Source organism: Leuresthes tenuis, unplaced genomic scaffold, assembly GCF_036924035.1.
Source record: "Leuresthes tenuis unplaced genomic scaffold, fLeuTen1.0.hap1 SCAF_1, whole genome shotgun sequence".
Taxonomy (NCBI): domain Eukaryota; kingdom Metazoa; phylum Chordata; class Actinopteri; order Atheriniformes; family Atherinopsidae; genus Leuresthes; species Leuresthes tenuis.
This window is the reverse complement of record NW_027325355.1, coordinates 928,099-954,454: the sequence shown is the minus strand read 5'-3', so window position 1 is coordinate 954,454 and position 26,356 is coordinate 928,099. Positions and strand designations below refer to the sequence as shown.

Here is a 26,356-nt window from a genome sequence, read left to right as displayed (position 1 = left end):
CGGAGATTGTTACTTACGGCCAAACCACCCTGAATATGTCTGACCTTGTCTGATCTCGGAAGCCAAGGAGGGCTGGGCCTGGTTAGTACTTTGATGGGACACCGCTTGGGAATACCAGGTGCTGTAAGCTTTTTCTCTTCTCTCTACCACCTGCATGTCTTTTGTTGCAATGTCTGATCGCCCTGTGACACATGAGGAAGTTGGTCATCTTCAGCTGCTGCTGCTTTGTTAGCAGACACGAAGTGATCTGAGAGTCTCAGTTTCAGCTGGAGAGAATAATCACATCAAGGAAGAAGATGTGCCCACAACAAGTTAGCCTTTCTCTGCAATTATCTGGTTACATAGAGGAACTGTATTATTCCAGTACCTATATAATGCACATTTTTCACAGACATTGTTACTTACGGCCACACCACCCTGAATATGCCCGACCTCGACTGATCTCGGAACCCAAGCAGGGCTGGGCCTGGTTAGTACTTGAATGGGAGACCCCTTGGGAATGCCAGGTGCTGTAAGCTTTTTCTCTTCTCTCTACCACCTGCATGTATTTTGTTGCAAGGTCTGATCGCCCTGTGACACATGAGGAAGTTGGTCATCTTCAGCTGCTGCTGCTTTGTTGGCAGACACGAAGTGATCTGAGAGTCTCATTTTCAGCTGGAGAGAATAATCACGTCAGGGAAGAAGATGTGCCCACTATTTATCAGCCTTTCTCTGCAATTATCTGGTTATATAGAGAAACCGTATGATTCCAGTACCTATACAATTTACATTTGTCACAGACATTGTTGCTTACGGCCACACCACCCTGAATATAATATGCCCGACCTCGTCTGATCTCGGAAGCCAAGCAGGATTGTGCCTGGTTAGTACTTGGGTGGGAGACTGCTTGGGAATACCAGGTGCTGTAAGCTTTTTCTCTTCTCTCTACCACCTGCATGTCTTTTGTTGCAACATCTGATCACCCTGTGACACATGAGGAAGTTGGTCATCTTCAGCTGCTGCTGCTTTGTTGGCAGACACGAAGTGATCTGAGAGTCTCAGTTTCAGCTGCAGAGAATGATCACATCAGAGAAGATGATATGCCAGCTACACATCAGCCTTTCTCTGCAATTATCTAGTTGCATAGAGGAACCGTATGATTCCAGTACCTATATGATGCACATTTGTCAGTGACATTGTTGCTTACGGCCACACCACGTTGAACATGCCCGACCTCGTCTGATCTCGGAAGCCAAGCACGGTTGGGCCTGGTTAGTACTTGGATGGAAGACCTCTTGGGAATACCAGGTGCTTTAAGCTTTTTCTCTTCTTTCGACCACCTGCATGTCTTTTGTTGCAACGTCTGATCACCCTGTGACACATGAGGAAGTTGGTCATCTTCAGCAGCTGCTGCTGCTTTGTTGGCAGACACGAAGTGATCTGAGAGTCTCAGTTTCAGCTGCAGAGAATGATCACATGAGGGAAGAAGATTTGCCCACTACAAGTCAGCCTTTCTCGGCAATTATCTGGTTACATAGAGGAACCGTATGATTCCATTACCTATATAATGCACATTTGTCAAAGACATTGTCGCTTACGGCCACACCACCCTGAATATGCCCGACCTCGTCTGATCTCGGAAGCCAAGCAGTGTTGGGCCTGGTTAGTACTTTGATGGTATACAGCTTGGGAATACCAGGTGCTGTAAGCTTTTTCTCTTATCTCAACCACCTGCATGTCTTTTGTTGCAACGTCTGATCACCCTGTGACACATGAGGAAGTTGGTCATCTTCAGCTGCTGCTGCTTTGTTGGCAGATACGAAGTGATCTGAGAGTCTCATTTTCAGCTAGAGAGAATTATCACGTCAGGGAACAAGATGTGCCCACTACATATCAGCCTTTTTCGGCAATTATCTGGTTACATAGAGGAACCATATGATTCCATTGCCTATATAATGCACATTTGTCACAGAGACTGTTGCTTACGGCCAAACCACCCTGATTATGTCTGATCTCGGAAGCCAAGGAGGGTTGGGCCTGATTAGTACTTGGATGGGAGACCGCTTGGGAATACCAGGTGCTGTAAGCTTCTTCTCTTCTCTCTACCACCTGCATGTCTTTTGTTGCAACGTCTGATCATCCTGTGACACATGAGGAAGTTGGTCATCTTCAGCAGCTGCTGCTTCTTTGTTGGCAGACAGGAAGTGATCTGAGAGTCTCAGTTTCAGCTGCAGAGAAAAATCAAATCAGGAAAGAAGATGTGCCCACTACAAGTCAGCCTTTCTCGGCAATTATCTGGTTACATAGAGGAAGTGTATGATTCCAGTACTTATATAATGCACATTTGTCACAGATATTGTTGCTTACGGCCACACCACCCTGAATAAGTCTTATCTCGTCTGATCTCGGAAGCCAAGCAGGTTTGGGCCTGGTTAGTACTTGGATGGGAGACTGCTTGGGAATACCAGGTGATGTAATCTTTTTCTCTTCTCTCTACCACCTGCATGTCTTTTGTTGCAATGTCTGATCGCCCTGTGACACATGAGGAAGTTGGTCATCTTCAGCTGCTGCTGCTGCTTTGTTGGCAGACATGAAGTGATCTGAGAGTCTCAGTTTCAGCTCCAGAGAATAATCACATCAAGGAGGAAGATGTGCCCACTAAGAGTCAGCCTTTCTTGGCAATTATCTGGTTACATAGAGGAAGTGTATGATTCCAGTACCTATATAATACACATTTGTACCAGATATTGTTGCTTACCGCCACACCGCCCTGAATAAGCTCGACCTCGTCTGATCTCGGAAGCCAAGCAGGGTTAGGCCTGGTTAGTTCTTGAATGGGAGACCGCTTGCGAATACCAGGTGCTGTAAGCTTTTTCTCTTCTCTCTACCACCTGCATGTCTTTTGTTGCAACGTCTGATCACCCTGTGACACATGAGGAAGTTGGTCATCTTCAGCTGCTGCTGCTTTGTTGGCAGACATGAAGTGATCTGAGAGTCTCAGTTTCAGTTGCAGAGAATGATCACATCAGAGAAGATGATTTACCCGCTACACATCAGCTTTTCTCGGCAATTATCTGGTTGCATAGAGGAACCGTATGATTCCAGTACCTAAATAATGCACATTTGTCAGAGACATTGCTGCTTACGGCCACACCACCCGGAACATGCCTGACCTCGTCTGATCTCGGAAGCCAAGCAGGGTTGGGCCTGGTTAGTACTTGGATGGGAGACCACTTAGGGATACCAGGTGCTGTAAGCTTCTTCTCTACTCTCTACCACCTTCGTGTCTTTTGTGGCAACGTCTGATCCTCCTGTGACACATGAGGAAGTTGGTCATCTTCAGCTGCTGCTGCTTCTTTGTTGGCAGACACGAAGTGATCTGAGAGTCTCAATTTCAGCTGCAGAGAATAATCACATCAGGGAAGAAGATGTGCCCACTACAAGTCAGCCTTTCTCGGCAATTATCTGGTTACATAGAGGAACTGTATTATTCCAGTACCTATATAATGCACATTTGTCACAGACATTGTTGCTTACGGCCACACCACCCTGAACATGCCCGAGCTCGTCTGATCTTGGAAGCCAAGCAGGGTTGGGCCTTGTTAGTACTTGAATGGGAGACAACTTGGGAATACCAGGTGCTGTAAGCTTTTTCTCTTCTCTCAACCACCTGCATGTCTTTTGTTGCAACGTCTGACCACCCTGTGACACATGAGGAAGTTGGTCATCTTCAGCTGCTGCTGCTTTGTTGGCAGACATGAAGTGATCTGAGAGTCTCAGTTTCAGTTGCAGAGAATGATCACATCAGAGAAGATGATTTACCCGCTACACATCAGCCTTTCTCGGCAATTATCTGGTTGCATAGAGGAACCGTATGATTCCAGTACCTATATAATGCACATTTGTCAGAGACATTGCTGCTTACGGCCACACCACCCGGAACATGCCTGACCTCGTCTGATCTTGGAAGCCAAGCAGGGTTGGGCCTGGTTAGTACTTGCATGGGAGACCACTTGGGAATACCAGGTGCTGTAAGCTTCTTCTCTACTCTCTACCACCTTCATGTCTTTTGTGGCAACGTCTGATCCTCCTGTGACACATGAGGAAGTTGGTCATCTTCAGCTGCTGCTGCGTCTTTGTTGGCAGACACGAAGTGATCTGAGAGTGTCAATTTCAGCTGCAGAGAATAATCACATCAGGGAAGAAGATGTGCCCACTACAAGTCAGCCTTTCTCGGCAATTATCTGGTTACATAGAGGAAGTGTATGATTCCAGTACCTATATAATGCACATTTGTCACAGATATTGTTGCTTACGGCCACACCACCCTGAATAAGCCCGACCTTGTCTGATCTTGGAAGTCAAGCAGGTTTGGGCCTCGTTAGTACTTGGATGGGAGACTGCTTGGGAATACCAGGTGCTGTAAGCTTTTTCTCTTCTCTCTACCACCTGCATGTCTTTTGTTGCAACGTCTGATCACCCTGTGACACATGAGGAAGTTGGTCATCTTCAGCTGCTGCTGCTTTGTTGGCAGACACAAAGTGATCTGAGAGTCTCATTTTCAGCTGGAGAGAATTATCACGTCAGGGAAGAAGATGTGCCCACTACATATCAGCCTTTCTCGGCAATTATCTGGTTACATAGAGGAAGTGTATGATTCCATTGCCTATATAGTGCACATTTGTCACAGAGATTGTTACTTACGGACAAACCACCCTGAATATGTCTGACCTTGTCTGATCTCGGAAGCCAAGGAGGGCTGGTTCTGGTTAGTACTTTGATGGGACACCGCTTGGGAATACCAGGTGCTGTAAGCTTTTTCTCTTCTCTCTACCACCTGCATGTATTTTGTTGCAAGGTCTGATCGCCCTGTGACACATGAGGAAGTTGGTCATCTTCAGCTGCTGCTGCTTTGTTGGCAGACACGAAGTGATCTGAGAGTCTCATTTTCAGCTGGAGAGAATAATCACGTCAGGGAAGAAGATGTGCCCACTATTTATCAGCCTTTCTCTGCAATTATCTGGTTATATAGAGAAACCGTATGATTCCAGTACCTATACAATTTACATTTGTCACAGACATTGTTGCTTACGGCCACACCACCCTGAATATAATATGCCCGACCTCGTCTGATCTCGGAAGCCAAGCAGGATTGTGCCTGGTTAGTACTTGGGTGGGAGACTGCTTGGGAATACCAGGTGCTGTAAGCTTTTTCTCTTCTCTCTACCACCTGCATGTCTTTTGTTGCAACATCTGATCACCCTGTGACACATGAGGAAGTTGGTCATCTTCAGCTGCTGCTGCTTTGTTGGCAGACACGAAGTGATCTGAGAGTCTCAGTTTCAGCTGCAGAGAATGATCACATCAGAGAAGATGATATGCCAGCTACACATCAGCCTTTCTCTGCAATTATCTAGTTGCATAGAGGAACCGTATGATTCCAGTACCTATATGATGCACATTTGTCAGTGACATTGTTGCTTACGGCCACACCACGTTGAACATGCCCGACCTCGTCTGATCTCGGAAGCCAAGCACGGTTGGGCCTGGTTAGTACTTGGATGGAAGACCTCTTGGGAATACCAGGTGCTTTAAGCTTTTTCTCTTCTTTCGACCACCTGCATGTCTTTTGTTGCAACGTCTGACCACCCTGTGACACATGAGGAAGTTGGTCATCTTCAGCTGCTGCTGCTTTGTTGGCAGACATGAAGTGATCTGAGAGTCTCAGTTTCAGTTGCAGAGAATGATCACATCAGAGAAGATGATTTACCCGCTACACATCAGCCTTTCTCGGCAATTATCTGGTTGCATAGAGGAACCGTATGATTCCAGTACCTATATAATGCACATTTGTCAGAGACATTGCTGCTTACGGCCACACCACCCGGAACATGCCTGACCTCGTCTGATCTTGGAAGCCAAGCAGGGTTGGGCCTGGTTAGTACTTGCATGGGAGACCACTTGGGAATACCAGGTGCTGTAAGCTTCTTCTCTACTCTCTACCACCTTCATGTCTTTTGTGGCAACGTCTGATCCTCCTGTGACACATGAGGAAGTTGGTCATCTTCAGCTGCTGCTGCGTCTTTGTTGGCAGACACGAAGTGATCTGAGAGTGTCAATTTCAGCTGCAGAGAATAATCACATCAGGGAAGAAGATGTGCCCACTACAAGTCAGCCTTTCTCGGCAATTATCTGGTTACATAGAGGAAGTGTATGATTCCAGTACCTATATAATGCACATTTGTCACAGATATTGTTGCTTACGGCCACACCACCCTGAATAAGCCCGACCTTGTCTGATCTTGGAAGTCAAGCAGGCTTGGGCCTGGTTAGTACTTGGATGGGAGACTGCTTGGGAATACCAGGTGCTGTAAGCTTTTTCTCTTCTCTCTACCACCTGCATGTCTTTTGTTGCAACGTCTGATCACCCTGTGACACATGAGGAAGTTGGTCATCTTCAGCTGCTGCTGCTTTGTTGGCAGACACAAAGTGATCTGAGAGTCTCATTTTCAGCTGGAGAGAATTATCACGTCAGGGAAGAAGATGTGCCCACTACATATGAGCCTTTCTCGGCAATTATCTGGTTACATAGAGGAAGTGTATGATTCCATTGCCTATATAATGCACATTTGTCACAGAGATTGTTACTTACGGACAAACCACCCTGAATATGTCTGACCTTGTCTGATCTCGGAAGCCAAGGAGGGCTGGTTCTGGTTAGTACTTTGATGGGACACCGCTTGGGAATACCAGGTGCTGTAAGCTTTTTCTCTTCTCTCTACCACCTACATGTCTTTTGTTGCAATGTCTGATCGCCCTGTGACACATGAGGAAGTTGGTCATCTTCAGCTGCTGCTGCTTTGTTAGCAGACACGAAGTGATCTGAGAGTCTCAGTTTCAGCTGCAGAGAATAATCACATCAAGGAAGAAGATGTGCCCACAACAAGTTAGCCTTTCTCTGCAATTATCTGGTTACATAGAGGAACTGTATTATTCCAGTACCTATATAATGCACATTTTTCACAGACATTGTTACTTACGGCCACACCACCCTGAATATGCCCGACCTCGACTTATCTCGGAACCCAAGCAGGGTTGGGCCTGGTTAGTACTTGAATGGGAGACCCCTTGGGAATGCCAGGTGCTGTAAGCTTTTTCTCTTCTCTCTACCACCTGCATGTATTTTGTTGCAAGGTCTGATCGCCCTGTGACACATGAGGAAGTTGGTCATCTTCAGCTGCTGCTGCTTTGTTGGCAGACACGAAGTGATCTGAGAGTCTCATTTTCAGCTGGAGAGAATAATCACGTCAGGGAAGAAGATGTGTCCACTATTTATCAGCCTTTCTCTGCAATTATCTGGTTATATAGAGGAAACGTATGATTCCAGTACCTATACAATTTACATTTGTCAGAGACATTGTTGCTTACGGCCACACCACCCTGAATATGCCCGACCTCGTCTGATCTCGAAAGCCAAGCAGGGTTGTGCCTGGTTAGTACTTGGATGGGAGACCGCTTGGGATTATCAGGTGCTGTAAGCTTTTTCTCTTCTCTCAACCACCTGCATGTCTTTTGTTGCAACGTCTGATCACCCTGTGACACATGAGGAAGTTGGTCATCTTCATTTTCTGCTGCTTTGTTGGCAGACACGAAGTGATCTTAAAGTCTCATTTTCAGCTGGAGAAAATTATCACGTCAGGGAACAAGATGTGCCCACTACATATCAGCCTTTCTTGGCAATTATATGGTTGCATAGAGGAACCGTATGATTCCAGTACCTATATAATGCACATTTGTCACAAACATTGTTACTTACGGCCACACCACCCGGAATATGCCCAACCTCGTCTGATCTTGGAAGCCAAGCAGGGTTGGGCCTGGTTAGTACTTGGATGGGAGACCGCTTGGGAATACCAGGTGCTGTAAGCTTTTTCTCTTCTCTCAACCACCTGCATGTCTTTTGTTGCAACGTCTGATCACCCTGTGACACATGAGGAAGTTGGTCATCTTCAGCTGCTGCTGCTTTGTTGGCAGACACGAAGTGATCTTAGAGTCTCATTTTCAGCTGGAGAAAATTATCACGTCAGGGAACAAGATGTGCCCACTATATATCAGCCTTTTTCGGCAATTATCTTGTTACATAGAGGAACCATATGATTCCGTTGCCTATATAATGCACATTTGTCACAGAGATTGTTGCTTACGGCCAAACCACCCTGAATATGTCTGACCTCGTTTGATCTCAGAAGCCAAGGAGGGTTGGGCCTGGTTAGTACTTTGATGAGAGACCGCTTGGGAATACCAGGTGCTGTAAGCTTTTTCTCTTCTCTCTACCACCTGCATGTCTTTTGTTGCAACGTCTGATCGCCCTGTGACACATGAGGAAGTTGGTCATCTTCAGCTGCTGCTGCTTTGTTGGCAGACATGAAGTGATCTGAGAGTCTCAGTTTCAGTTGCAGAGAATGATCACATCAGAGAAGATGATTTACCCGCTACACATCAGCTTTTCTCGGCAATTATCTGGTTACATAGAGGAACCGTATGATTCCAGTACCTATATAATGCACATTTGTCAGAGACATTGCTGCTTACGGCCACACCACCCGGAATATGCCCAACCTCGTCTGATCTTGGAAGCCAAGCAGGGTTGGGCCTGGTTAGTACTTGGATGGGAGACCGCTTGGGAATACCAGGTGCTGTAAGCTTTTTCTCTTCTCTCAACCACCTGCATGTCTTTTGTTGCAACGTCTGATCACCCTGTGACACATGAGGAAGTTGGTCATCTTCAGCTGCTGCTGCTTTGTTGGCAGACACGAAGTGATCTTAGAGTCTCATTTTCAGCTGGAGAAAATTATCACGTCAGGGAACAAGATGTGCCCACTATATATCAGCCTTTTTCGGCAATTATCTTGTTACATAGAGGAACCATATGATTCCGTTGCCTATATAATGCACATTTGTCACAGAGATTGTTGCTTACGGCCAAACCACCCTGAATATGTCTGACCTCGTTTGATCTCAGAAGCCAAGGAGGGTTGGGCCTGGTTAGTACTTGGATGGGAGACCGCTTGGGAATACCAGGTGCTGTAAGCTTTTTCTCTTCTCTCAACCACCTGCATGTCTTTTGTTGCAACGTCTGATCACCCTGTGACACATGAGGAAGTTGGTCATCTTCAGCTGCTGCTGCTTTGTTGGCAGACACGAAGTGATCTTAGAGTCTCATTTTCAGCTGGAGAAAATTATCACGTCAGGGAACAAGATGTGCCCACTATATATCAGCCTTTTTCGGCAATTATCTTGTTACATAGAGGAACCATATGATTCCGTTGCCTATATAATGCACATTTGTCACAGAGATTGTTGCTTACGGCCAAACCACCCTGAATATGTCTGACCTCGTTTGATCTCAGAAGCCAAGGAGGGTTGGGCCTGGTTAGTACTTTGATGAGAGACCGCTTGGGAATACCAGGTGCTGTAAGCTTTTTCTCTTCTCTCTACCACCTGCATGTCTTTTGTTGCAACGTCTGATCGCCCTGTGACACATGAGGAAGTTGGTCATCTTCAGCTGCTGCTGCTTTGTTGGCAGACATGAAGTGATCTGAGAGTCTCAGTTTCAGTTGCAGAGAATGATCACATCAGAGAAGATGATTTACCCGCTACACATCAGCTTTTCTCGGCAATTATCTGGTTGCATAGAGGAACCGTATGATTCCAGTACCTATATAATGCACATTTGTCAGAGACATTGCTGCTTACGGCCACACCACCCGGAACATGCCTGACCTCGTCTGATCTTGGAAGCCAAGCAGGGTTGGGCCTGGTTAGTACTTGGATGGGAGACCACTTAGGGATACCAGGTGCTGTAAGCTACTTCTCTACTCTCTACCACCTTCATGTCTTTTGTGGCAACGTCTGATCCTCCTGTGACACATGAGGAAGTTGGTAATCTTCAGCTGCTGCTGCTTCTTTGTTGGCAGACACGAAGTGATCTGAGAGTCTCAATTTCAGCTGCAGAGAATAATCACATCAGGGAAGAAGATGTGCCCAGTACACATCAGCCTTTCTCGGAAATTAACTGGTTGCATAGAGGAACCGTATGATTCCAGTACCTATATAATGCACATTTGTCAGAGACATTGTTGCTTACGGCCACACCACCCTGAACATGCCCGACCTCGTCTGATCTCGGAAGCCAAGGAGGGTTGGGCCTGGTTAGTACTTGGATGGAAGACCTCTTGGGAATACCAGGTGCTTTAAGCTTTTTCTCTTCTCTCTACCACCTGCATGTCTTTTGTTGCAACGTCTGATCACCCTATGACACATGAGGAAGTTGGTCATCTTCAGCAGCTGCTGCTGCTTTGTTGGCTGACACGAAGTGATCTGAGAGTCTCATTTTCAGCTGGAGAGAATAATCACGTCAGGGAAGAAGATGTGCCTACTATTTATCAGCCTTTCTCGGCAATTATCTGGTTATATAGAGGAAACGTATGATTCCAGTACCTATATAATGCACATTTGTCACAGACATTGTTACTTACGGCCACACCACCCTGAATATGCCCAACCTCGTCTGATCTTGGAAGCCAAGCAGGGTTGTGCCTGGTTAGTACTTGGATGGGAGACAGCTTGGGATTATCAGGTGCTGTAAGCTTTTTCTCTTCTCTCAACCACCTGCATGTCTTTTGTTGCAACGTCTGATCACCCTGTGACACATGAGGAAGTTGGTCATCTTCATTTTCTGCTGCTTTGTTGGCAGACACGAAGTGATCTTAGAGTCTCATTTTCAGCTGGAGAAAATGATAACGTCAGGGAACAAGATGTGCCCACTACATATCAGCCTTTCTTGGCAATTATATGGTTGCATAGAGGAACCGTATGATTCCAGTACCTATATAATGCACATTTGTCACAGACATTGTTACTTACGGCCACACCACCCTGAATATGCCCAACCTCGTCTGATCTTGGAAGCCAAGCACGGTTGGGCCTGGTTAGTACTTGGATGGGAGACCGCTTGGGAATACCAGGTGCTGTAAGCTTTTTCTCTTCTCTCAACCACCTGCATGTCTTTTGTTGCAACGTCTGATCACCCTGTGACACATGAGGAAGTTGGTCATCTTCAGCTGCTGCTGCTTTGTTGGCAGACACGAAGTGATCTTAGAGTCTCATTTTCAGCTGGAGAAAATTATCACGTCAGGGAACAAGATGTGCCCACTATATATCAGCCTTTTTCGGCAATTATCTTGTTACATAGAGGAACCATATGATTCCATTGCCTATATAATGCACATTTGTCACAGAGATTGTTGCTTACGGCCAAACCACCCTGAATATGTCTGACCTCGTCTGATCTCAGAAGCCAAGGAGGGTTGGGCCTGGTTAGTACTTTGATGAGAGACCGCTTGGGAATACCAGGTGCTGTAAGCTTTTTCTCTTCTCTCTACCACCTGCATGTCTTTTGTTGCAACGTCTGATCGCCCTGTGACACATGAGGAAGTTGGTCATCTTCAGCTGCTGCTGCTTTGTTGGCAGACATGAAGTGATCTGAGAGTCTCAGTTTCAGTTGCAGAGAATGATCACATCAGAGAAGATGATTTACCCGCTACACATCAGCCTTTCTCGGCAATTATCTGGTTGCATAGAAGAACCGTATGATTCCAGTACCTATATAATGCACATTTGTCAGAGACATTGCTGCTTACGGCCACACCACCTGGAACATGCCTGACCTCGTCTGATCTCGGAAGCCAAGCAGGGTTGGGCCTGGTTAGTACTTGGATGGGAGACCACTTGGGAATACCATGTGCTTTAAGCTTCTTCTCTACTCTCTACCACCTACATGTCTTTTGTTGCAATGTCTGATCGCCCTGTGACACATGAGGAAGTTGGTCATCTTCAGCTGCTGCTGCTTTGTTAGCAGACACGAAGTGATCTGAGAGTCTCAGTTTCAGCTGCAGAGAATAATCACATCAAGGAAGAAGATGTGCCCACAACAAGTTAGCCTTTCTCTGCAATTATCTGGTTACATAGAGGAACTGTATTATTCCAGTACCTATATAATGCACATTTTTCACAGACATTGTTACTTACGGCCACACCACCCTGAATATGCCCGACCTCGACTGATCTCGGAACCCAAGCAGGGTTGGGCCTGGTTAGTACTTGAATGGGAGACCCCTTGGGAATGCCAGGTGCTGTAAGCTTTTTCTCTTCTCTCAACCACCTGCATGTCTTTTGTTGCAACGTCTGATCACCCTGTGACACATGAGGAAGTTGGTCATCTTCAGCTGCTGCTGCTTTGTTGGCAGACACGAAGTGATCTTAGAGTCTCATTTTCAGCTGGAGAAAATTATCACGTCAGGGAACAAGATGTGCCCACTATATATCAGCCTTTTTCGGCAATTATCTTGTTACATAGAGGAACCATATGATTCCGTTGCCTATATAATGCACATTTGTCACAGAGATTGTTGCTTACGGCCAAACCACCCTGAATATGTCTGACCTCGTTTGATCTCAGAAGCCAAGGAGGGTTGGGCCTGGTTAGTACTTTGATGAGAGACCGCTTGGGAATACCAGGTGCTGTAAGCTTTTTCTCTTCTCTCTACCACCTGCATGTCTTTTGTTGCAACGTCTGATCGCCCTGTGACACATGAGGAAGTTGGTCATCTTCAGCTGCTGCTGCTTTGTTGGCAGACATGAAGTGATCTGAGAGTCTCAGTTTCAGTTGCAGAGAATGATCACATCAGAGAAGATGATTTACCCGCTACACATCAGCTTTTCTCGGCAATTATCTGGTTGCATAGAGGAACCGTATGATTCCAGTACCTATATAATGCACATTTGTCAGAGACATTGCTGCTTACGGCCACACCACCCGGAATATGCCCAACCTCGTCTGATCTTGGAAGCCAAGCAGGGTTGGGCCTGGTTAGTACTTGGATGGGAGACCGCTTGGGAATACCAGGTGCTGTAAGCTTTTTCTCTTCTCTCAACCACCTGCATGTCTTTTGTTGCAACGTCTGATCACCCTGTGACACATGAGGAAGTTGGTCATCTTCAGCTGCTGCTGCTTTGTTGGCAGACACGAAGTGATCTTAGAGTCTCATTTTCAGCTGGAGAAAATTATCACGTCAGGGAACAAGATGTGCCCACTATATATCAGCCTTTTTCGGCAATTATCTTGTTACATAGAGGAACCATATGATTCCGTTGCCTATATAATGCACATTTGTCACAGAGATTGTTGCTTACGGCCAAACCACCCTGAATATGTCTGACCTCGTTTGATCTCAGAAGCCAAGGAGGGTTGGGCCTGGTTAGTACTTGGATGGGAGACCGCTTGGGAATACCAGGTGCTGTAAGCTTTTTCTCTTCTCTCAACCACCTGCATGTCTTTTGTTGCAACGTCTGATCACCCTGTGACACATGAGGAAGTTGGTCATCTTCAGCTGCTGCTGCTTTGTTGGCAGACACGAAGTGATCTTAGAGTCTCATTTTCAGCTGGAGAAAATTATCACGTCAGGGAACAAGATGTGCCCACTATATATCAGCCTTTTTCGGCAATTATCTTGTTACATAGAGGAACCATATGATTCCGTTGCCTATATAATGCACATTTGTCACAGAGATTGTTGCTTACGGCCAAACCACCCTGAATATGTCTGACCTCGTTTGATCTCAGAAGCCAAGGAGGGTTGGGCCTGGTTAGTACTTTGATGAGAGACCGCTTGGGAATACCAGGTGCTGTAAGCTTTTTCTCTTCTCTCTACCACCTGCATGTCTTTTGTTGCAACGTCTGATCGCCCTGTGACACATGAGGAAGTTGGTCATCTTCAGCTGCTGCTGCTTTGTTGGCAGACATGAAGTGATCTGAGAGTCTCAGTTTCAGTTGCAGAGAATGATCACATCAGAGAAGATGATTTACCCGCTACACATCAGCTTTTCTCGGCAATTATCTGGTTGCATAGAGGAACCGTATGATTCCAGTACCTATATAATGCACATTTGTCAGAGACATTGCTGCTTACGGCCACACCACCCGGAACATGCCTGACCTCGTCTGATCTTGGAAGCCAAGCAGGGTTGGGCCTGGTTAGTACTTGGATGGGAGACCACTTAGGGATACCAGGTGCTGTAAGCTACTTCTCTACTCTCTACCACCTTCATGTCTTTTGTGGCAACGTCTGATCCTCCTGTGACACATGAGGAAGTTGGTAATCTTCAGCTGCTGCTGCTTCTTTGTTGGCAGACACGAAGTGATCTGAGAGTCTCAATTTCAGCTGCAGAGAATAATCACATCAGGGAAGAAGATGTGCCCAGTACACATCAGCCTTTCTCGGAAATTAACTGGTTGCATAGAGGAACCGTATGATTCCAGTACCTATATAATGCACATTTGTCAGAGACATTGTTGCTTACGGCCACACCACCCTGAACATGCCCGACCTCGTCTGATCTCGGAAGCCAAGGAGGGTTGGGCCTGGTTAGTACTTGGATGGAAGACCTCTTGGGAATACCAGGTGCTTTAAGCTTTTTCTCTTCTCTCTACCACCTGCATGTCTTTTGTTGCAACGTCTGATCACCCTATGACACATGAGGAAGTTGGTCATCTTCAGCAGCTGCTGCTGCTTTGTTGGCTGACACGAAGTGATCTGAGAGTCTCATTTTCAGCTGGAGAGAATAATCACGTCAGGGAAGAAGATGTGCCTACTATTTATCAGCCTTTCTCGGCAATTATCTGGTTATATAGAGGAAACGTATGATTCCAGTACCTATATAATGCACATTTGTCACAGACATTGTTACTTACGGCCACACCACCCTGAATATGCCCAACCTCGTCTGATCTTGGAAGCCAAGCAGGGTTGTGCCTGGTTAGTACTTGGATGGGAGACAGCTTGGGATTATCAGGTGCTGTAAGCTTTTTCTCTTCTCTCAACCACCTGCATGTCTTTTGTTGCAACGTCTGATCACCCTGTGACACATGAGGAAGTTGGTCATCTTCATTTTCTGCTGCTTTGTTGGCAGACACGAAGTGATCTTAGAGTCTCATTTTCAGCTGGAGAAAATGATCACGTCAGGGAACAAGATGTGCCCACTACATATCAGCCTTTCTTGGCAATTATATGGTTGCATAGAGGAACCGTATGATTCCAGTACCTATATAATGCACATTTGTCACAGACATTGTTACTTACGGCCACACCACCCTGAATATGCCCAACCTCGTCTGATCTTGGAAGCCAAGCACGGTTGGGCCTGGTTAGTACTTGGATGGGAGACCGCTTGGGAATACCAGGTGCTGTAAGCTTTTTCTCTTCTCTCAACCACCTGCATGTCTTTTGTTGCAACGTCTGATCACCCTGTGACACATGAGGAAGTTGGTCATCTTCAGCTGCTGCTGCTTTGTTGGCAGACACGAAGTGATCTTAGAGTCTCATTTTCAGCTGGAGAAAATTATCACGTCAGGGAACAAGATGTGCCCACTATATATCAGCCTTTTTCGGCAATTATCTTGTTACATAGAGGAACCATATGATTCCATTGCCTATATAATGCACATTTGTCACAGAGATTGTTGCTTACGGCCAAACCACCCTGAATATGTCTGACCTCGTCTGATCTCAGAAGCCAAGGAGGGTTGGGCCTGGTTAGTACTTTGATGAGAGACCGCTTGGGAATACCAGGTGCTGTAAGCTTTTTCTCTTCTCTCTACCACCTGCATGTCTTTTGTTGCAACGTCTGATCGCCCTGTGACACATGAGGAAGTTGGTCATCTTCAGCTGCTGCTGCTTTGTTGGCAGACATGAAGTGATCTGAGAGTCTCAGTTTCAGTTGCAGAGAATGATCACATCAGAGAAGATGATTTACCCGCTACACATCAGCCTTTCTCGGCAATTATCTGGTTGCATAGAAGAACCGTATGATTCCAGTACCTATATAATGCACATTTGTCAGAGACATTGCTGCTTACGGCCACACCACCTGGAACATGCCTGACCTCGTCTGATCTCGGAAGCCAAGCAGGGTTGGGCCTGGTTAGTACTTGGATGGGAGACCACTTGGGAATACCATGTGCTTTAAGCTTCTTCTCTACTCTCTACCACCTACATGTCTTTTGTTGCAATGTCTGATCGCCCTGTGACACATGAGGAAGTTGGTCATCTTCAGCTGCTGCTGCTTTGTTAGCAGACACGAAGTGATCTGAGAGTCTCAGTTTCAGCTGCAGAGAATAATCACATCAAGGAAGAAGATGTGCCCACAACAAGTTAGCCTTTCTCTGCAATTATCTGGTTACATAGAGGAACTGTATTATTCCAGTACCTATATAATGCACATTTTTCACAGACATTGTTACTTACGGCCACACCACCCTGAATATGCCCGACCTCGACTGATCTCGGAACCCAAGCAGGGTTGGGCCTGGTTAGTACTTGAATGGGAGACCCCTTGGGAATGCCAGGTGCTGTAAGCTTTTTCTCTTCTCTCTACCACCTGCATGTATTTTGTTGCAAGGTCTGATCGCCCTGTGACACATGAGGAAGTTGGTCATCTTCAGCTGCTGCTGCTTTGTTGGCAGACACGAAGTGATCTGAGAGTCTCATTTTCAGCTGGAGAGAATAATCACGTCAGGGAAGAAGATGTGTCCACTATTTATCAGCCTTTCTCTGCAATTATCTGGTTATATAGAGGAAACGTATGATTCCAGTACCTATACAATTTACATTTGTCAGAGACATTGTTGCTTACGGCCACACCACCCTGAATATGCCCGACCTCGTCTGATCTCGAAAGCCAAGCAGGGTTGTGCCTGGTTAGTACTTGGATGGGAGACCGCTTGGGATTATCAGGTGCTGTAAGCTTTTTCTCTTCTCTCAACCACCTGCATGTCTTTTGTTGCAACGTCTGATCACCCTGTGACACATGAGGAAGTTGGTCATCTTCATTTTCTGCTGCTTTGTTGGCAGACACGAAGTGATCTTAAAGTCTCATTTTCAGCTGGAGAAAATTATCACGTCAGGGAACAAGATGTGCCCACTACATATCAGCCTTTCTTGGCAATTATATGGTTGCATAGAGGAACCGTATGATTCCAGTACCTATATAATGCACATTTGTCACAAACATTGTTACTTACGGCCACACCACCCGGAATATGCCCAACCTCGTCTGATCTTGGAAGCCAAGCAGGGTTGGGCCTGGTTAGTACTTGGATGGGAGACAGCTTGGGAATACCAGGTGCTGTAAGCTTTTTCTCTTCTCTCAACCACCTGCATGTCTTTTGTTGCAACGTCTGATCACCCTGTGACACATGAGGAAGTTGGTCATCTTCAGCTGCTGCTGCTTTGTTGGCAGACACGAAGTGATCTTAGAGTCTCATTTTCAGCTGGAGAAAATTATCACGTCAGGGAACAAGATGTGCCCACTATATATCAGCCTTTTTCGGCAATTATCTTGTTACATAGAGGAACCATATGATTCCATTGCCTATATAATGCACATTTGTCACAGAGATTGTTGCTTACGGCCAAACCACCCTGAATATGTCTGACCTCGTTTGATCTCAGAAGCCAAGGAGGGTTGGGCCTGGTTAGTACTTTGATGAGAGACCGCTTGGGAATACCAGGTGCTGTAAGCTTTTTCTCTTCTCTCTACCACCTGCATGTCTTTTGTTGCAACGTCTGATCGCCCTGTGACACATGAGGAAGTTGGTCATCTTCAGCTGCTGCTGCTTTGTTGGCAGACATGAAGTGATCTGAGAGTCTCAGTTTCAGTTGCAGAGAATGATCACATCAGAGAAGATGATTTACCCGCTACACATCAGCTTTTCTCGGCAATTATCTGGTTGCATAGAGGAACCGTATGATTCCAGTACCTATATAATGCACATTTGTCAGAGACATTGCTGCTTACGGCCACACCACCCGGAACATGCCTGACCTCGTCTGATCTCGGAAGCCAAGCAGGGTTGGGCCTGGTTAGTACTTGGATGGGAGACCACTTAGGGATACCAGGTGCTGTAAGCTTCTTCTCTACTCTCTACCACCTTCATGTCTTTTGTGGCAACGTCTGATCCTCCTGTGACACATGAGGAAGTTGGTAATCTTCAGCTGCTGCTGCTTCTTTGTTGGCAGACACGAAGTGATCTGAGAGTCTCAATTTCAGCTGCAGAGAATAATCACATCAGGGAAGAAGATGTGCCCAGTACACATCAGCCTTTCTCGGAAATTAACTGGTTGCATAGAGGAACCGTATGATTCCAGTACCTATATAATGCACATTTGTCAGAGACATTGTTGCTTACGGCCACACCACCCTGAACATGCCCGACCTCGTCTGATCTCGGAAGCCAAGGAGGGTTGGGCCTGGTTAGTACTTGGATGGAAGACCTCTTGGGAATACCAGGTGCTTTAAGCTTTTTCTCTTCTCTCTACCACCTGCATGTCTTTTGTTGCAACGTCTGATCACCCTATGACACATGAGGAAGTTGGTCATCTTCAGCAGCTGCTGCTGCTTTGTTGGCTGACACGAAGTGATCTGAGAGTCTCATTTTCAGCTGGAGAGAATAATCACGTCAGGGAAGAAGATGTGCCTACTATTTATCAGCCTTTCTCGGCAATTATCTGGTTATATAGAGGAAACGTATGATTCCAGTACCTATACAATTTACATTTGTCACAGACATTGTTGCTTACGGCCACACCACCCTGAATATGCCCGACCTCGTCTGATCTCGGAAGCCAAGCAGGGTTGTGCCTGGTTAGTACTTGGATGGGAGACAGCTTGGGATTATCAGGTGCTGTAAGCTTTTTCTCTTCTCTCAACCACCTGCATGTCTTTTGTTGCAACGTCTGATCACCCTGTGACACATGAGGAAGTTGGTCATCTTCATTTTCTGCTGCTTTGTTGGCAGACACGAAGTGATCTTAGAGTCTCATTTTCAGCTGGAGAAAATGATCACGTCAGGGAACAAGATGTGCCCACTACATATCAGCCTTTCTTGGCAATTATATGGTTGCATAGAGGAACCGTATGATTCCAGTACCTATATAATGCACATTTGTCACAGACATTGTTACTTACGGCCACACCACCCTGAATATGCCCAACCTCGTCTGATCTTGGAAGCCAAGCACGGTTGGGCCTGGTTAGTACTTGGATGGGAGACCGCTTGGGAATACCAGGTGCTGTAAGCTTTTTCTCTTCTCTCAACCACCTGCATGTCTTTTGTTGCAACGTCTGATCACCCTGTGACACATGAGGAAGTTGGTCATCTTCAGCTGCTGCTGCTTTGTTGGCAGACACGAAGTGATCTTAGAGTCTCATTTTCAGCTGGAGAAAATTATCACGTCAGGGAACAAGATGTGCCCACTATATATCAGCCTTTTTCGGCAATTATCTTGTTACATAGAGGAACCATATGATTCCATTGCCTATATAATGCACATTTGTCAAAGAGATTGTTGCTTACGGCCAAACCACCCTGAATATGTCTGACCTCGTCTGATCTCAGAAGCCAAGGAGGGTTGGGCCTGGTTAGTACTTTGATGAGAGACCGCTTGGGAATACCAGGTGCTGTAAGCTTTTTCTCTTCTCTCTACCACCTGCATGTCTTTTGTTGCAACGTCTGATCGCCCTGTGACACATGAGGAAGTTGGTCATCTTCAGCTGCTGCTGCTTTGTTGGCAGACATGAAGTGATCTGAGAGTCTCAGTTTCAGTTGCAGAGAATGATCACATCAGAGAAGATGATTTACCCGCTACACATCAGCCTTTCTCGGCAATTATCTGGTTGCATAGAAGAACCGTATGATTCCAGTACCTATATAATGCACATTTGTCAGAGACATTGCTGCTTACGGCCACACCACCCGGAACATGCCTGACCTCGTCTGATCTCGGAAGCCAAGCAGGGTTGGGCCTGGTTAGTACTTGGATGGGAGACCACTTGGGAATACCATGTGCTTTAAGCTTCTTCTCTACTCTCTACCACCTTCATGTCTTTTGTGGCAACGTCTGATCCTCCTGTGACACATGAGGAAGTTGGTCATCTTCAGCTGCTGCTGCTTCTTTGTTGGCAGACACGAAGTGATCTGAGAGTCTCAATTTCAGCTGCAGAGAATAATCACATCAGGGAAGAAGATGTGCCCACTACAAGTCAGCCTTTCTCGGCAATTATCTGGTTACATAGAGGAACTGTATGATTCCAGTACCTATATAATGCACATTTGTCACAGATATTGTTGCTTACGGCCACACCACCCTGAATAAGCCTGATCTTGGAAGTCAAGCAGGTTTGGGCCTGGTTAGTACTTGGATGGGAGACTGCTTGGGAATACCAGGTGCTGTAAGCTTTTTCTCTTCTCTCTACCACCTGCATGTCTTTTGTTGCAACGTCTGATCACCCTGTGACACATGAGGAAGTTGGTCATCTTCAGCTGCTGCTGCTTTGTTGGCAGACACAAAGTGATCTGAGAGTCTCAGTTTCAGCTGAAGAGAATGATCACATCAAGAAGGAAGATGTGCCCACTAAGAGTCAGCCTTTCTCGGCAATTATCTGGTTACATAGAGGAACTGTATTATTCCAGTACCTATATGATGCACATTTGTCACAGACATTGTTGCTTACGGCCACACCACCCTGAACATGCCCGAGCTCGTCTGATCTTGGAAGCCAAGCAGGGTTGGGCCTTGTTAGTACTTGAATGGGAGACAGCTTGGGAATACCAGGTGCTGTAAGCTTTTTCTCTTCTCTCAACCACCTGCATGTCTTTTGTTGCAACGTCTGACCACCCTGTGACACATGAGGAAGTTGGTCATCTTCAGCTGCTGCTGCTTTGTTGGCAGACATGAAGTGATCTGAGAGTCTCAGTTTCAGTTGCAGAGAATAATCACATCAGAGAAGATGATTTACCCGCTACACATCAGCCTTTCTCGGCAATTATCTGGTTGCATAGAGGAACCGTATGATTCCAGTACCTATATAATGCACATTTGTCAGAGACATTGCTGCTTACGGCCACACCACCCGGAACATGCCTGACCTCGTCTGATCTTGGAAGCCAAGCAGGGTTGGGCCTGGTTAGTACTTGGATGGGAGACCACTTGGGAATACCAGGTGCTGTAAGCTTCTTCTCTACTCTCTACCACCTTCATGTCTTATGTGGCAACGTCTGATCCTCCTGTGACACATGAGGAAGTTGGTCATCTTCAGCTGCTGCTGCTTCTTTGTTGGCAGACACGAAGTGATCTGAGAGTCTCAGTTTCAGCTGCAGAGAATAATCACATCAGGGAAGAAGATGTGCCCACTACAAGTCAGCCTTTCTCGGCAATTATCTGGTTACATAGAGGAAGTGTATGATTCCAGTACCTATATAATGCACATTTGTCACAGATATTGTTGCTTACGGCCACACCACCCTGAATAAGCCCGACCTCGTCTGATCTTGGAAGTCAAGCAGGTTTGGGCCTGGTTAGTACTTGGATGGGAGACTGCTTGGGAATACCAGGTGCTGTAAGCTTTTTCTCTTCTCTCTACCACCTGCATGTCTTTTGTTGCAACGTCTGATCACCCTGTGACACATGAGGAAGTTGGTCATCTTCAGCTGCTGCTGCTTTGTTGGCAGACACGAAGTGATCTGAGAGTCTCATTTTCAGCTGCAGAGAATAATCACGTCAGGGAAGAAGATGTGCCCAGTACACATCAGCCTTTCTCGGAAATTAACTGGTTGCATAGAGGAACCGTATGATTCCAGTACCTATATAATGCACATTTGTCAGAGACATTGTTGCTTACGGCCACACCACCCTGAACATGCCCGACCTTGTCTGATCTCGGAAGCCAAGGAGGGTTGGTTCTGGTTAGTACTTGGATGGAAGACCTCTTGGGAATACCAGGTGCTGTAAGCTTCTTCTCTACTCTCTACCACCTTCATGTCTTATGTGGCAACGTCTGATCCTCCTGTGACACATGAGGAAGTTGGTCATCTTCAGCTGCTGCTGCTTCTTTGTTGGCAGACACGAAGTGATCTGAGAGTCTCAGTTTCAGCTGCAGAGAATAATCACATCAGGGAAGAAGATGTGCCCACTACAAGTCAGCCTTTCTCGGCAAATTATCTGGTTACATAGAGGAAGTGTATGATTCCAGTACCTATATAATGCACATTTGTCACAGATATTGTTGCTTACGGCCACACCACCCTGAATAAGCCCGACCTCGTCTGATCTTGGAAGTCAAGCAGGTTTGGGCCTGGTTAGTACTTGGATGGGAGACTGCTTGGGAATACCAGGTGCTGTAAGCTTTTTCTCTTCTCTCTACCACCTGCATGTCTTTTGTTGCAACGTCTGATCACCCTGTGACACATGAGGAAGTTGGTCATCTTCAGCTGCTGCTGCTTTGTTGGCAGACACAAAGTGATCTGAGAGTCTCATTTTCAGCTGCAGAGAATAATCACGTCAGGGAAGAAGATGTGCCCAGTACACATCAGCCTTTCTCGGAAATTAACTGGTTGCATAGAGGAACCGTATGATTCCAGTACCTATATAATGCACATTTGTCAGAGACATTGTTGCTTACGGCCACACCACCCTGAACATGCCCGACCTTGTCTGATCTCGGAAGCCAAGGAGGGTTGGTTCTGGTTAGTACTTGGATGGAAGACCTCTTGGGAATACCAGGTGCTTTAAGCTTTTTCTCTTCTCTCTACCACCTGCATGTCTTTTGTTGCAACGTCTGATCACCCTGTGACACATGAGGAAGTTGGTCATCTTCAGCAGCTGCTGCTGCTTTGTTGGCAGACACAAAGTGATCTGAGAGTCTCAGTTTCAGATGCAGAGAATAATCACATCAGGGAAGAAGATGTGCCCATAACAAGTGAGCCTTTCTCGGAAATTATCTGGTTACATAGAGGAAGTGTATGATTCCAGTATCTATATAATGCACATTTGTCACAGAAATTGTTCCTTACGGCCACACCACCCTGAATATGCCCAACCTCGTGTGATCTCGGAAGCCAAACAGGGTTGAGCCTGCTTAGTACTTGGATGGGAGACTGCTTGGGAATACCAGGTGCTGTAAGCTTCTTCTCTTCTCTCTACCACCTGCATGTCTTTTGTTGCAACGTCTGATCACCCTGTGACACATGAGGAAGTTGGTCATCTTCAGCAGCTGCTGCTTCTTTGTTGGCAGACACGAAGTGATCTGAGAGTCTCAGTTTCAGCTGCAGAGAATAATCACATCAGGGAAGAAGATGTGCCCACTACAAGTCAGCCTTTCTCGGCAATTCTCTGGTTACATAGAAGAAGTGTATGATTCCAGTACCTATATAATGCACATTTGTCACAGTTATTGTTGCTTACGGCCGCACCACCCTGAATATGCCCGACCTCGTCTGATCTTGGAAGAAAAGCAGGGTTGGGCCTGGTTAGTACTTGAATGGGAGACCACTTCGGAATACCAGGTGCTGTAAGCTTTTTCTCTTCTCTCTACCACCTGCATGTCTTTTGTTGCAACGTCTGATCACCCTGTGACACATGAGGAAGTTGGTCATCTTCAGCTTCTGCTGCTTTGTTGGCAGACACGAAGTGATCTGAGAGTCTCAGTTTCAGTTGCAGAGAATGATCACATCAGAGAAGATGATTTGCCCGCTACACATCAGCCTTTCTCGGCAATTATCTGGTTGCATAGAGGAACCGTATGATTCAAGTACCTATATAATGCACATTTGTCAGAGACATTGTTGCTTACGGCCACACCACCCTGAATAAGCCCGACCTCGTCTGATCTCGGACGCCAAGCAGGGTTGTACCTGGTTAGTACTTGGATGGGAGACAGCTTGGGAATACCAGGTGCTGTAAGCTTTTTCTCTTCTCTCTACCACCTGCATGTCTTTTGTTGCAACGTCTGATCACCCTGTGACACGTGAAGAAGTTGGTCATCTTCAGCTGCTGCTGCTTTGTTGGAAGACACGAAGTGATCTGAGAATCTCAGTTTCAGCTGAAGAGAATAATCACGTCAGGGAAGAAGATGTGCCCACTACACATCAGCCTTTCTCATCAATTATCTGGTTACATAGAGGAACCGTATGATTCCTGTACTTATATAATGCACATTTGTCACAGACATTGTTACTTACGGCCACACCACCCTGAATTTGCCTGACCTCGTCTGATCTCGGAAGCCAAGCAGTGTTGGGCCTGGTTAGTACTTGGGTGGGAGACCGCTTGGGAATACCAGGTGCTGTAAGCTTTTTCTCTTCTCTCTACCACCTGCATGTGTTTTGTTGCAACGTCTGATCACCCTGTGACACATGAGGAAGTTGGTCATCTTCAGCTGCTGCTGCTTTGTTGGCAGACACGAAGTGATCTGAGAGTCTCAGTTTCAGCTGAAGAGAATGATCACATCAGAGAAGATGATATGCCCACTACACATCAGCCTTTCTCGGCAATTATCTGGTTTCATAGAGGAAGTGTATGATTCCAGTACCTATATAATTCACATTTGTAACAACCATTGTTGCTTACCGCCACACCACCCTGAATAAGCCCCACCTTGTCTTATCCTGGAAGCCAAGCAGGGTTGGGCCTGGTTCGTACTTCAATGGGAGACTGCTTGGGAATACCAGGTGCTGTAAGCTTTTTCTCTTCTCTCTACCACCTGCATGTCTTTTGTTGCAACATCTGATCACCCTGTGACACATGAGGAAGTTTGTCATCTTCAGCTTCTGCTGCTTTGTTGGCAGACACGAAGTGATCTGAGAGTCTCATTTTCAACTGAAGAGAATAATAACGTCAGGGAAGAAGATGTGCCCCCTACACATCAGCCTTTCTCGGCAATTATCTGGTTACATAGAGGAACTGTATGATTCCAGTACCTATATAATGCACATTTGTCACAGACATTGTTGCTTACGGCCACACCACCCTCAATATGCCTGACCTCGTCTGATCTCGGAAGCCAAGCACGGTTGGCCTGGTTAGTACTTGGGTGGGAGACTGCTTGGGAATACCAGGTGCTGTAAGCTTTATCTCTTCTCTGGACCACCTGAATGTCTTTTGTTGCAACGTCTGATCACCCTGTGACACATGAGGAAGTTGGTCATCTTCAGCTTCTGCTGCTTTGTTTGCAGACACGAAGTGATCTGAGAGTCTCAGTTTCAGCTGCAGAGAATAATCACGTCAGGGAAGAAGATGTGCCCACTACACATAAGCCTTTCTCGGCAATTATCTGGTTACATAGAGGAACCGTATTATTCCAGTACCTATATAATGCACATTTGTCACAGAGATTGTCGCTTACGGCCACACCACCCTGAATATAATATGCCCGACCTCGTCCGATCTCGGAAGCCAAGCGGGGTTGTGCCTGGTTAGTACTTGGGTGGGAGACTGCTTGGGAATACCAGGTGCTGTAAGCTTTTTCTGTTTTCTCTACCACCTGCATGTCTTTTGTTGCAACGTCTGATCACCCTGTGACACATGAGGAAGTTGGTCATCTTCAGCTGCTGCTGCTTTGTTGGCAGACACAAAGTGATCTGAGAGTCTCAGTTTCAGCTGGAGAGAATAATCACATCAGGGAAGAAGATATGCCCACTACACATCAGCCTTTCTCGGCAATTATCTGGTTACATAGAGGAACTGTATGATTCCAGTACCAATATAATGCACATTTGTCACAGACTTTGTTGCTTACGGCCACACCACCCTCAACATATCCGACCTTGTCCGATCTCGGAAGCCAAGCACGGTTGGGCCTGGTTAGTACTTAGATGGGAGACTGCTTTGGAATACCAGGTGCTGTAAGCTTTTTCTCTTCTCTCTACCACCTGCATGTCTTTTGTTGCAACGTCTGATCACCCTGTGACACATGAGGAAGTTGGTCATCTTCAGCTGCTGCTGCTTTGTTGGCAGACACAAAGTGATCTGAGAGTCTCAGTTTCAGCTGCAGAGAATAATCACATCAGGGAAGAAGATGTGCCCACTACAAGTCAGCCTTTCTCGGCAATTATCTGGTTACATAGAGGAAGTGTATGATTCCAGTACTTATATAAGGCACATTTGTCACATATATTGTTGCTTACAGCCACACCACCCTGAATAAGCACGATCTCGGAAGCCAAGCAGGTTTGGGCCTGGTTAGTACTTGGAAGGTAGACTGCCTGGGAATACCAGGTGCTTTAAGCTTTTTCTCTTCTCTCTACCACCTGCATGTCTTTTGTTGCAACGTCTGATCACCCTGTGACACATGAGGAAGTTGGTCATCTTCAGCTGCTGCTGCTTTGTTGGCAGACACGAAGTGATCTGAGAGTCTCAGTTTCAGCTGCAGAGAATAATCACGTCAGGGAAGAAGATGTGCCCACTACAAGTCAGCTTTTCTC

General features: G+C 46.3%; 6 non-coding genes and 58 pseudogenes across 6 annotated transcripts; all 64 read left to right on the top strand.

Moving 5' to 3' along the window:
* The first annotated feature begins 11 nt into the window (after window positions 1-11).
* Window positions 12-130, top strand: LOC140293036 (5S ribosomal RNA; annotated as a pseudogene).
* A 269-nt stretch (window positions 131-399) lies between these two features.
* Window positions 400-518, top strand: LOC140314013 (5S ribosomal RNA; annotated as a pseudogene).
* Window positions 519-787: 269 nt separating this feature from the next.
* On the top strand, window positions 788-911 carry LOC140289790 (5S ribosomal RNA; annotated as a pseudogene).
* Window positions 912-1,180: 269 nt separating this feature from the next.
* Window positions 1,181-1,299, top strand: LOC140269527 (5S ribosomal RNA; annotated as a pseudogene).
* Window positions 1,300-1,571: 272 nt separating this feature from the next.
* LOC140280545 (5S ribosomal RNA) lies at window positions 1,572-1,690 on the top strand (annotated as a pseudogene).
* Window positions 1,691-1,959: 269 nt separating this feature from the next.
* Window positions 1,960-2,068, top strand: LOC140295254 (5S ribosomal RNA; annotated as a pseudogene).
* Window positions 2,069-2,340: 272 nt separating this feature from the next.
* On the top strand, window positions 2,341-2,459 carry LOC140295237 (5S ribosomal RNA; annotated as a pseudogene).
* Window positions 2,460-2,731: 272 nt separating this feature from the next.
* Window positions 2,732-2,850, top strand: LOC140293254 (5S ribosomal RNA; annotated as a pseudogene).
* A 269-nt stretch (window positions 2,851-3,119) lies between these two features.
* LOC140309667 (5S ribosomal RNA) lies at window positions 3,120-3,238 on the top strand (annotated as a pseudogene).
* A 272-nt stretch (window positions 3,239-3,510) lies between these two features.
* On the top strand, window positions 3,511-3,629 carry LOC140286685 (5S ribosomal RNA; annotated as a pseudogene).
* A 269-nt stretch (window positions 3,630-3,898) lies between these two features.
* LOC140303331 (5S ribosomal RNA) lies at window positions 3,899-4,017 on the top strand (annotated as a pseudogene).
* A 272-nt stretch (window positions 4,018-4,289) lies between these two features.
* LOC140293157 (5S ribosomal RNA) lies at window positions 4,290-4,408 on the top strand (annotated as a pseudogene).
* A 657-nt stretch (window positions 4,409-5,065) lies between these two features.
* LOC140289789 (5S ribosomal RNA) lies at window positions 5,066-5,189 on the top strand (annotated as a pseudogene).
* A 269-nt stretch (window positions 5,190-5,458) lies between these two features.
* LOC140269524 (5S ribosomal RNA) lies at window positions 5,459-5,577 on the top strand (annotated as a pseudogene).
* Window positions 5,578-5,846: 269 nt separating this feature from the next.
* LOC140303326 (5S ribosomal RNA) lies at window positions 5,847-5,965 on the top strand (annotated as a pseudogene).
* A 272-nt stretch (window positions 5,966-6,237) lies between these two features.
* LOC140271556 (5S ribosomal RNA) lies at window positions 6,238-6,356 on the top strand (annotated as a pseudogene).
* Window positions 6,357-7,013: 657 nt separating this feature from the next.
* On the top strand, window positions 7,014-7,132 carry LOC140291289 (5S ribosomal RNA; annotated as a pseudogene).
* Window positions 7,133-7,401: 269 nt separating this feature from the next.
* On the top strand, window positions 7,402-7,520 carry LOC140271810 (5S ribosomal RNA; annotated as a pseudogene).
* Window positions 7,521-7,789: 269 nt separating this feature from the next.
* LOC140298947 (5S ribosomal RNA) lies at window positions 7,790-7,908 on the top strand. The gene has a single exon (XR_011914541.1). It is a non-coding gene; the product is annotated as a 5S ribosomal RNA (ribosomal RNA).
* Window positions 7,909-8,177: 269 nt separating this feature from the next.
* LOC140273359 (5S ribosomal RNA) lies at window positions 8,178-8,296 on the top strand (annotated as a pseudogene).
* Window positions 8,297-8,565: 269 nt separating this feature from the next.
* LOC140297460 (5S ribosomal RNA) lies at window positions 8,566-8,684 on the top strand. Its single transcript, XR_011913193.1, has one exon. It is a non-coding gene; the product is annotated as a 5S ribosomal RNA (ribosomal RNA).
* Window positions 8,685-8,953: 269 nt separating this feature from the next.
* LOC140299787 (5S ribosomal RNA) lies at window positions 8,954-9,072 on the top strand (annotated as a pseudogene).
* Window positions 9,073-9,341: 269 nt separating this feature from the next.
* Window positions 9,342-9,460, top strand: LOC140273355 (5S ribosomal RNA; annotated as a pseudogene).
* A 269-nt stretch (window positions 9,461-9,729) lies between these two features.
* On the top strand, window positions 9,730-9,848 carry LOC140281294 (5S ribosomal RNA; annotated as a pseudogene).
* A 272-nt stretch (window positions 9,849-10,120) lies between these two features.
* LOC140306682 (5S ribosomal RNA) lies at window positions 10,121-10,239 on the top strand (annotated as a pseudogene).
* A 272-nt stretch (window positions 10,240-10,511) lies between these two features.
* On the top strand, window positions 10,512-10,630 carry LOC140294670 (5S ribosomal RNA; annotated as a pseudogene).
* A 269-nt stretch (window positions 10,631-10,899) lies between these two features.
* Window positions 10,900-11,018, top strand: LOC140298802 (5S ribosomal RNA). Its single transcript, XR_011914409.1, has one exon. It is a non-coding gene; the product is annotated as a 5S ribosomal RNA (ribosomal RNA).
* Window positions 11,019-11,287: 269 nt separating this feature from the next.
* LOC140267304 (5S ribosomal RNA) lies at window positions 11,288-11,406 on the top strand (annotated as a pseudogene).
* Window positions 11,407-11,675: 269 nt separating this feature from the next.
* On the top strand, window positions 11,676-11,794 carry LOC140288842 (5S ribosomal RNA; annotated as a pseudogene).
* Window positions 11,795-12,063: 269 nt separating this feature from the next.
* LOC140307305 (5S ribosomal RNA) lies at window positions 12,064-12,182 on the top strand (annotated as a pseudogene).
* Window positions 12,183-12,451: 269 nt separating this feature from the next.
* Window positions 12,452-12,570, top strand: LOC140273349 (5S ribosomal RNA; annotated as a pseudogene).
* A 269-nt stretch (window positions 12,571-12,839) lies between these two features.
* On the top strand, window positions 12,840-12,958 carry LOC140297459 (5S ribosomal RNA). The gene has a single exon (XR_011913192.1). It is a non-coding gene; the product is annotated as a 5S ribosomal RNA (ribosomal RNA).
* A 269-nt stretch (window positions 12,959-13,227) lies between these two features.
* Window positions 13,228-13,346, top strand: LOC140299786 (5S ribosomal RNA; annotated as a pseudogene).
* A 269-nt stretch (window positions 13,347-13,615) lies between these two features.
* Window positions 13,616-13,734, top strand: LOC140273342 (5S ribosomal RNA; annotated as a pseudogene).
* Window positions 13,735-14,003: 269 nt separating this feature from the next.
* Window positions 14,004-14,122, top strand: LOC140281283 (5S ribosomal RNA; annotated as a pseudogene).
* A 272-nt stretch (window positions 14,123-14,394) lies between these two features.
* LOC140306675 (5S ribosomal RNA) lies at window positions 14,395-14,513 on the top strand (annotated as a pseudogene).
* Window positions 14,514-14,785: 272 nt separating this feature from the next.
* On the top strand, window positions 14,786-14,904 carry LOC140294669 (5S ribosomal RNA; annotated as a pseudogene).
* Window positions 14,905-15,173: 269 nt separating this feature from the next.
* LOC140298801 (5S ribosomal RNA) lies at window positions 15,174-15,292 on the top strand. The gene has a single exon (XR_011914408.1). It is a non-coding gene; the product is annotated as a 5S ribosomal RNA (ribosomal RNA).
* Window positions 15,293-15,561: 269 nt separating this feature from the next.
* LOC140267297 (5S ribosomal RNA) lies at window positions 15,562-15,680 on the top strand (annotated as a pseudogene).
* Window positions 15,681-15,949: 269 nt separating this feature from the next.
* LOC140288841 (5S ribosomal RNA) lies at window positions 15,950-16,068 on the top strand (annotated as a pseudogene).
* A 269-nt stretch (window positions 16,069-16,337) lies between these two features.
* Window positions 16,338-16,456, top strand: LOC140307298 (5S ribosomal RNA; annotated as a pseudogene).
* A 269-nt stretch (window positions 16,457-16,725) lies between these two features.
* On the top strand, window positions 16,726-16,844 carry LOC140271803 (5S ribosomal RNA; annotated as a pseudogene).
* A 269-nt stretch (window positions 16,845-17,113) lies between these two features.
* Window positions 17,114-17,232, top strand: LOC140270039 (5S ribosomal RNA; annotated as a pseudogene).
* A 269-nt stretch (window positions 17,233-17,501) lies between these two features.
* LOC140273337 (5S ribosomal RNA) lies at window positions 17,502-17,620 on the top strand (annotated as a pseudogene).
* A 269-nt stretch (window positions 17,621-17,889) lies between these two features.
* On the top strand, window positions 17,890-18,008 carry LOC140309662 (5S ribosomal RNA; annotated as a pseudogene).
* A 272-nt stretch (window positions 18,009-18,280) lies between these two features.
* On the top strand, window positions 18,281-18,399 carry LOC140306667 (5S ribosomal RNA; annotated as a pseudogene).
* Window positions 18,400-18,671: 272 nt separating this feature from the next.
* LOC140290223 (5S ribosomal RNA) lies at window positions 18,672-18,790 on the top strand (annotated as a pseudogene).
* A 269-nt stretch (window positions 18,791-19,059) lies between these two features.
* On the top strand, window positions 19,060-19,178 carry LOC140298800 (5S ribosomal RNA). Its single transcript, XR_011914407.1, has one exon. It is a non-coding gene; the product is annotated as a 5S ribosomal RNA (ribosomal RNA).
* Window positions 19,179-19,447: 269 nt separating this feature from the next.
* LOC140267292 (5S ribosomal RNA) lies at window positions 19,448-19,566 on the top strand (annotated as a pseudogene).
* A 269-nt stretch (window positions 19,567-19,835) lies between these two features.
* Window positions 19,836-19,954, top strand: LOC140279663 (5S ribosomal RNA; annotated as a pseudogene).
* Window positions 19,955-20,226: 272 nt separating this feature from the next.
* Window positions 20,227-20,335, top strand: LOC140295971 (5S ribosomal RNA; annotated as a pseudogene).
* A 269-nt stretch (window positions 20,336-20,604) lies between these two features.
* On the top strand, window positions 20,605-20,723 carry LOC140288358 (5S ribosomal RNA; annotated as a pseudogene).
* Window positions 20,724-20,992: 269 nt separating this feature from the next.
* Window positions 20,993-21,111, top strand: LOC140299495 (5S ribosomal RNA; annotated as a pseudogene).
* A 272-nt stretch (window positions 21,112-21,383) lies between these two features.
* On the top strand, window positions 21,384-21,502 carry LOC140297517 (5S ribosomal RNA; annotated as a pseudogene).
* A 269-nt stretch (window positions 21,503-21,771) lies between these two features.
* Window positions 21,772-21,890, top strand: LOC140289315 (5S ribosomal RNA; annotated as a pseudogene).
* A 273-nt stretch (window positions 21,891-22,163) lies between these two features.
* LOC140297506 (5S ribosomal RNA) lies at window positions 22,164-22,282 on the top strand (annotated as a pseudogene).
* Window positions 22,283-22,551: 269 nt separating this feature from the next.
* On the top strand, window positions 22,552-22,670 carry LOC140294644 (5S ribosomal RNA; annotated as a pseudogene).
* A 272-nt stretch (window positions 22,671-22,942) lies between these two features.
* LOC140295296 (5S ribosomal RNA) lies at window positions 22,943-23,061 on the top strand (annotated as a pseudogene).
* A 272-nt stretch (window positions 23,062-23,333) lies between these two features.
* On the top strand, window positions 23,334-23,452 carry LOC140299409 (5S ribosomal RNA; annotated as a pseudogene).
* Window positions 23,453-23,721: 269 nt separating this feature from the next.
* LOC140290359 (5S ribosomal RNA) lies at window positions 23,722-23,840 on the top strand (annotated as a pseudogene).
* A 269-nt stretch (window positions 23,841-24,109) lies between these two features.
* LOC140301274 (5S ribosomal RNA) lies at window positions 24,110-24,228 on the top strand (annotated as a pseudogene).
* A 657-nt stretch (window positions 24,229-24,885) lies between these two features.
* LOC140293366 (5S ribosomal RNA) lies at window positions 24,886-25,003 on the top strand (annotated as a pseudogene).
* A 269-nt stretch (window positions 25,004-25,272) lies between these two features.
* Window positions 25,273-25,396, top strand: LOC140270628 (5S ribosomal RNA; annotated as a pseudogene).
* Window positions 25,397-25,665: 269 nt separating this feature from the next.
* On the top strand, window positions 25,666-25,784 carry LOC140291012 (5S ribosomal RNA; annotated as a pseudogene).
* Window positions 25,785-26,356: the final 572 nt, after the last annotated feature.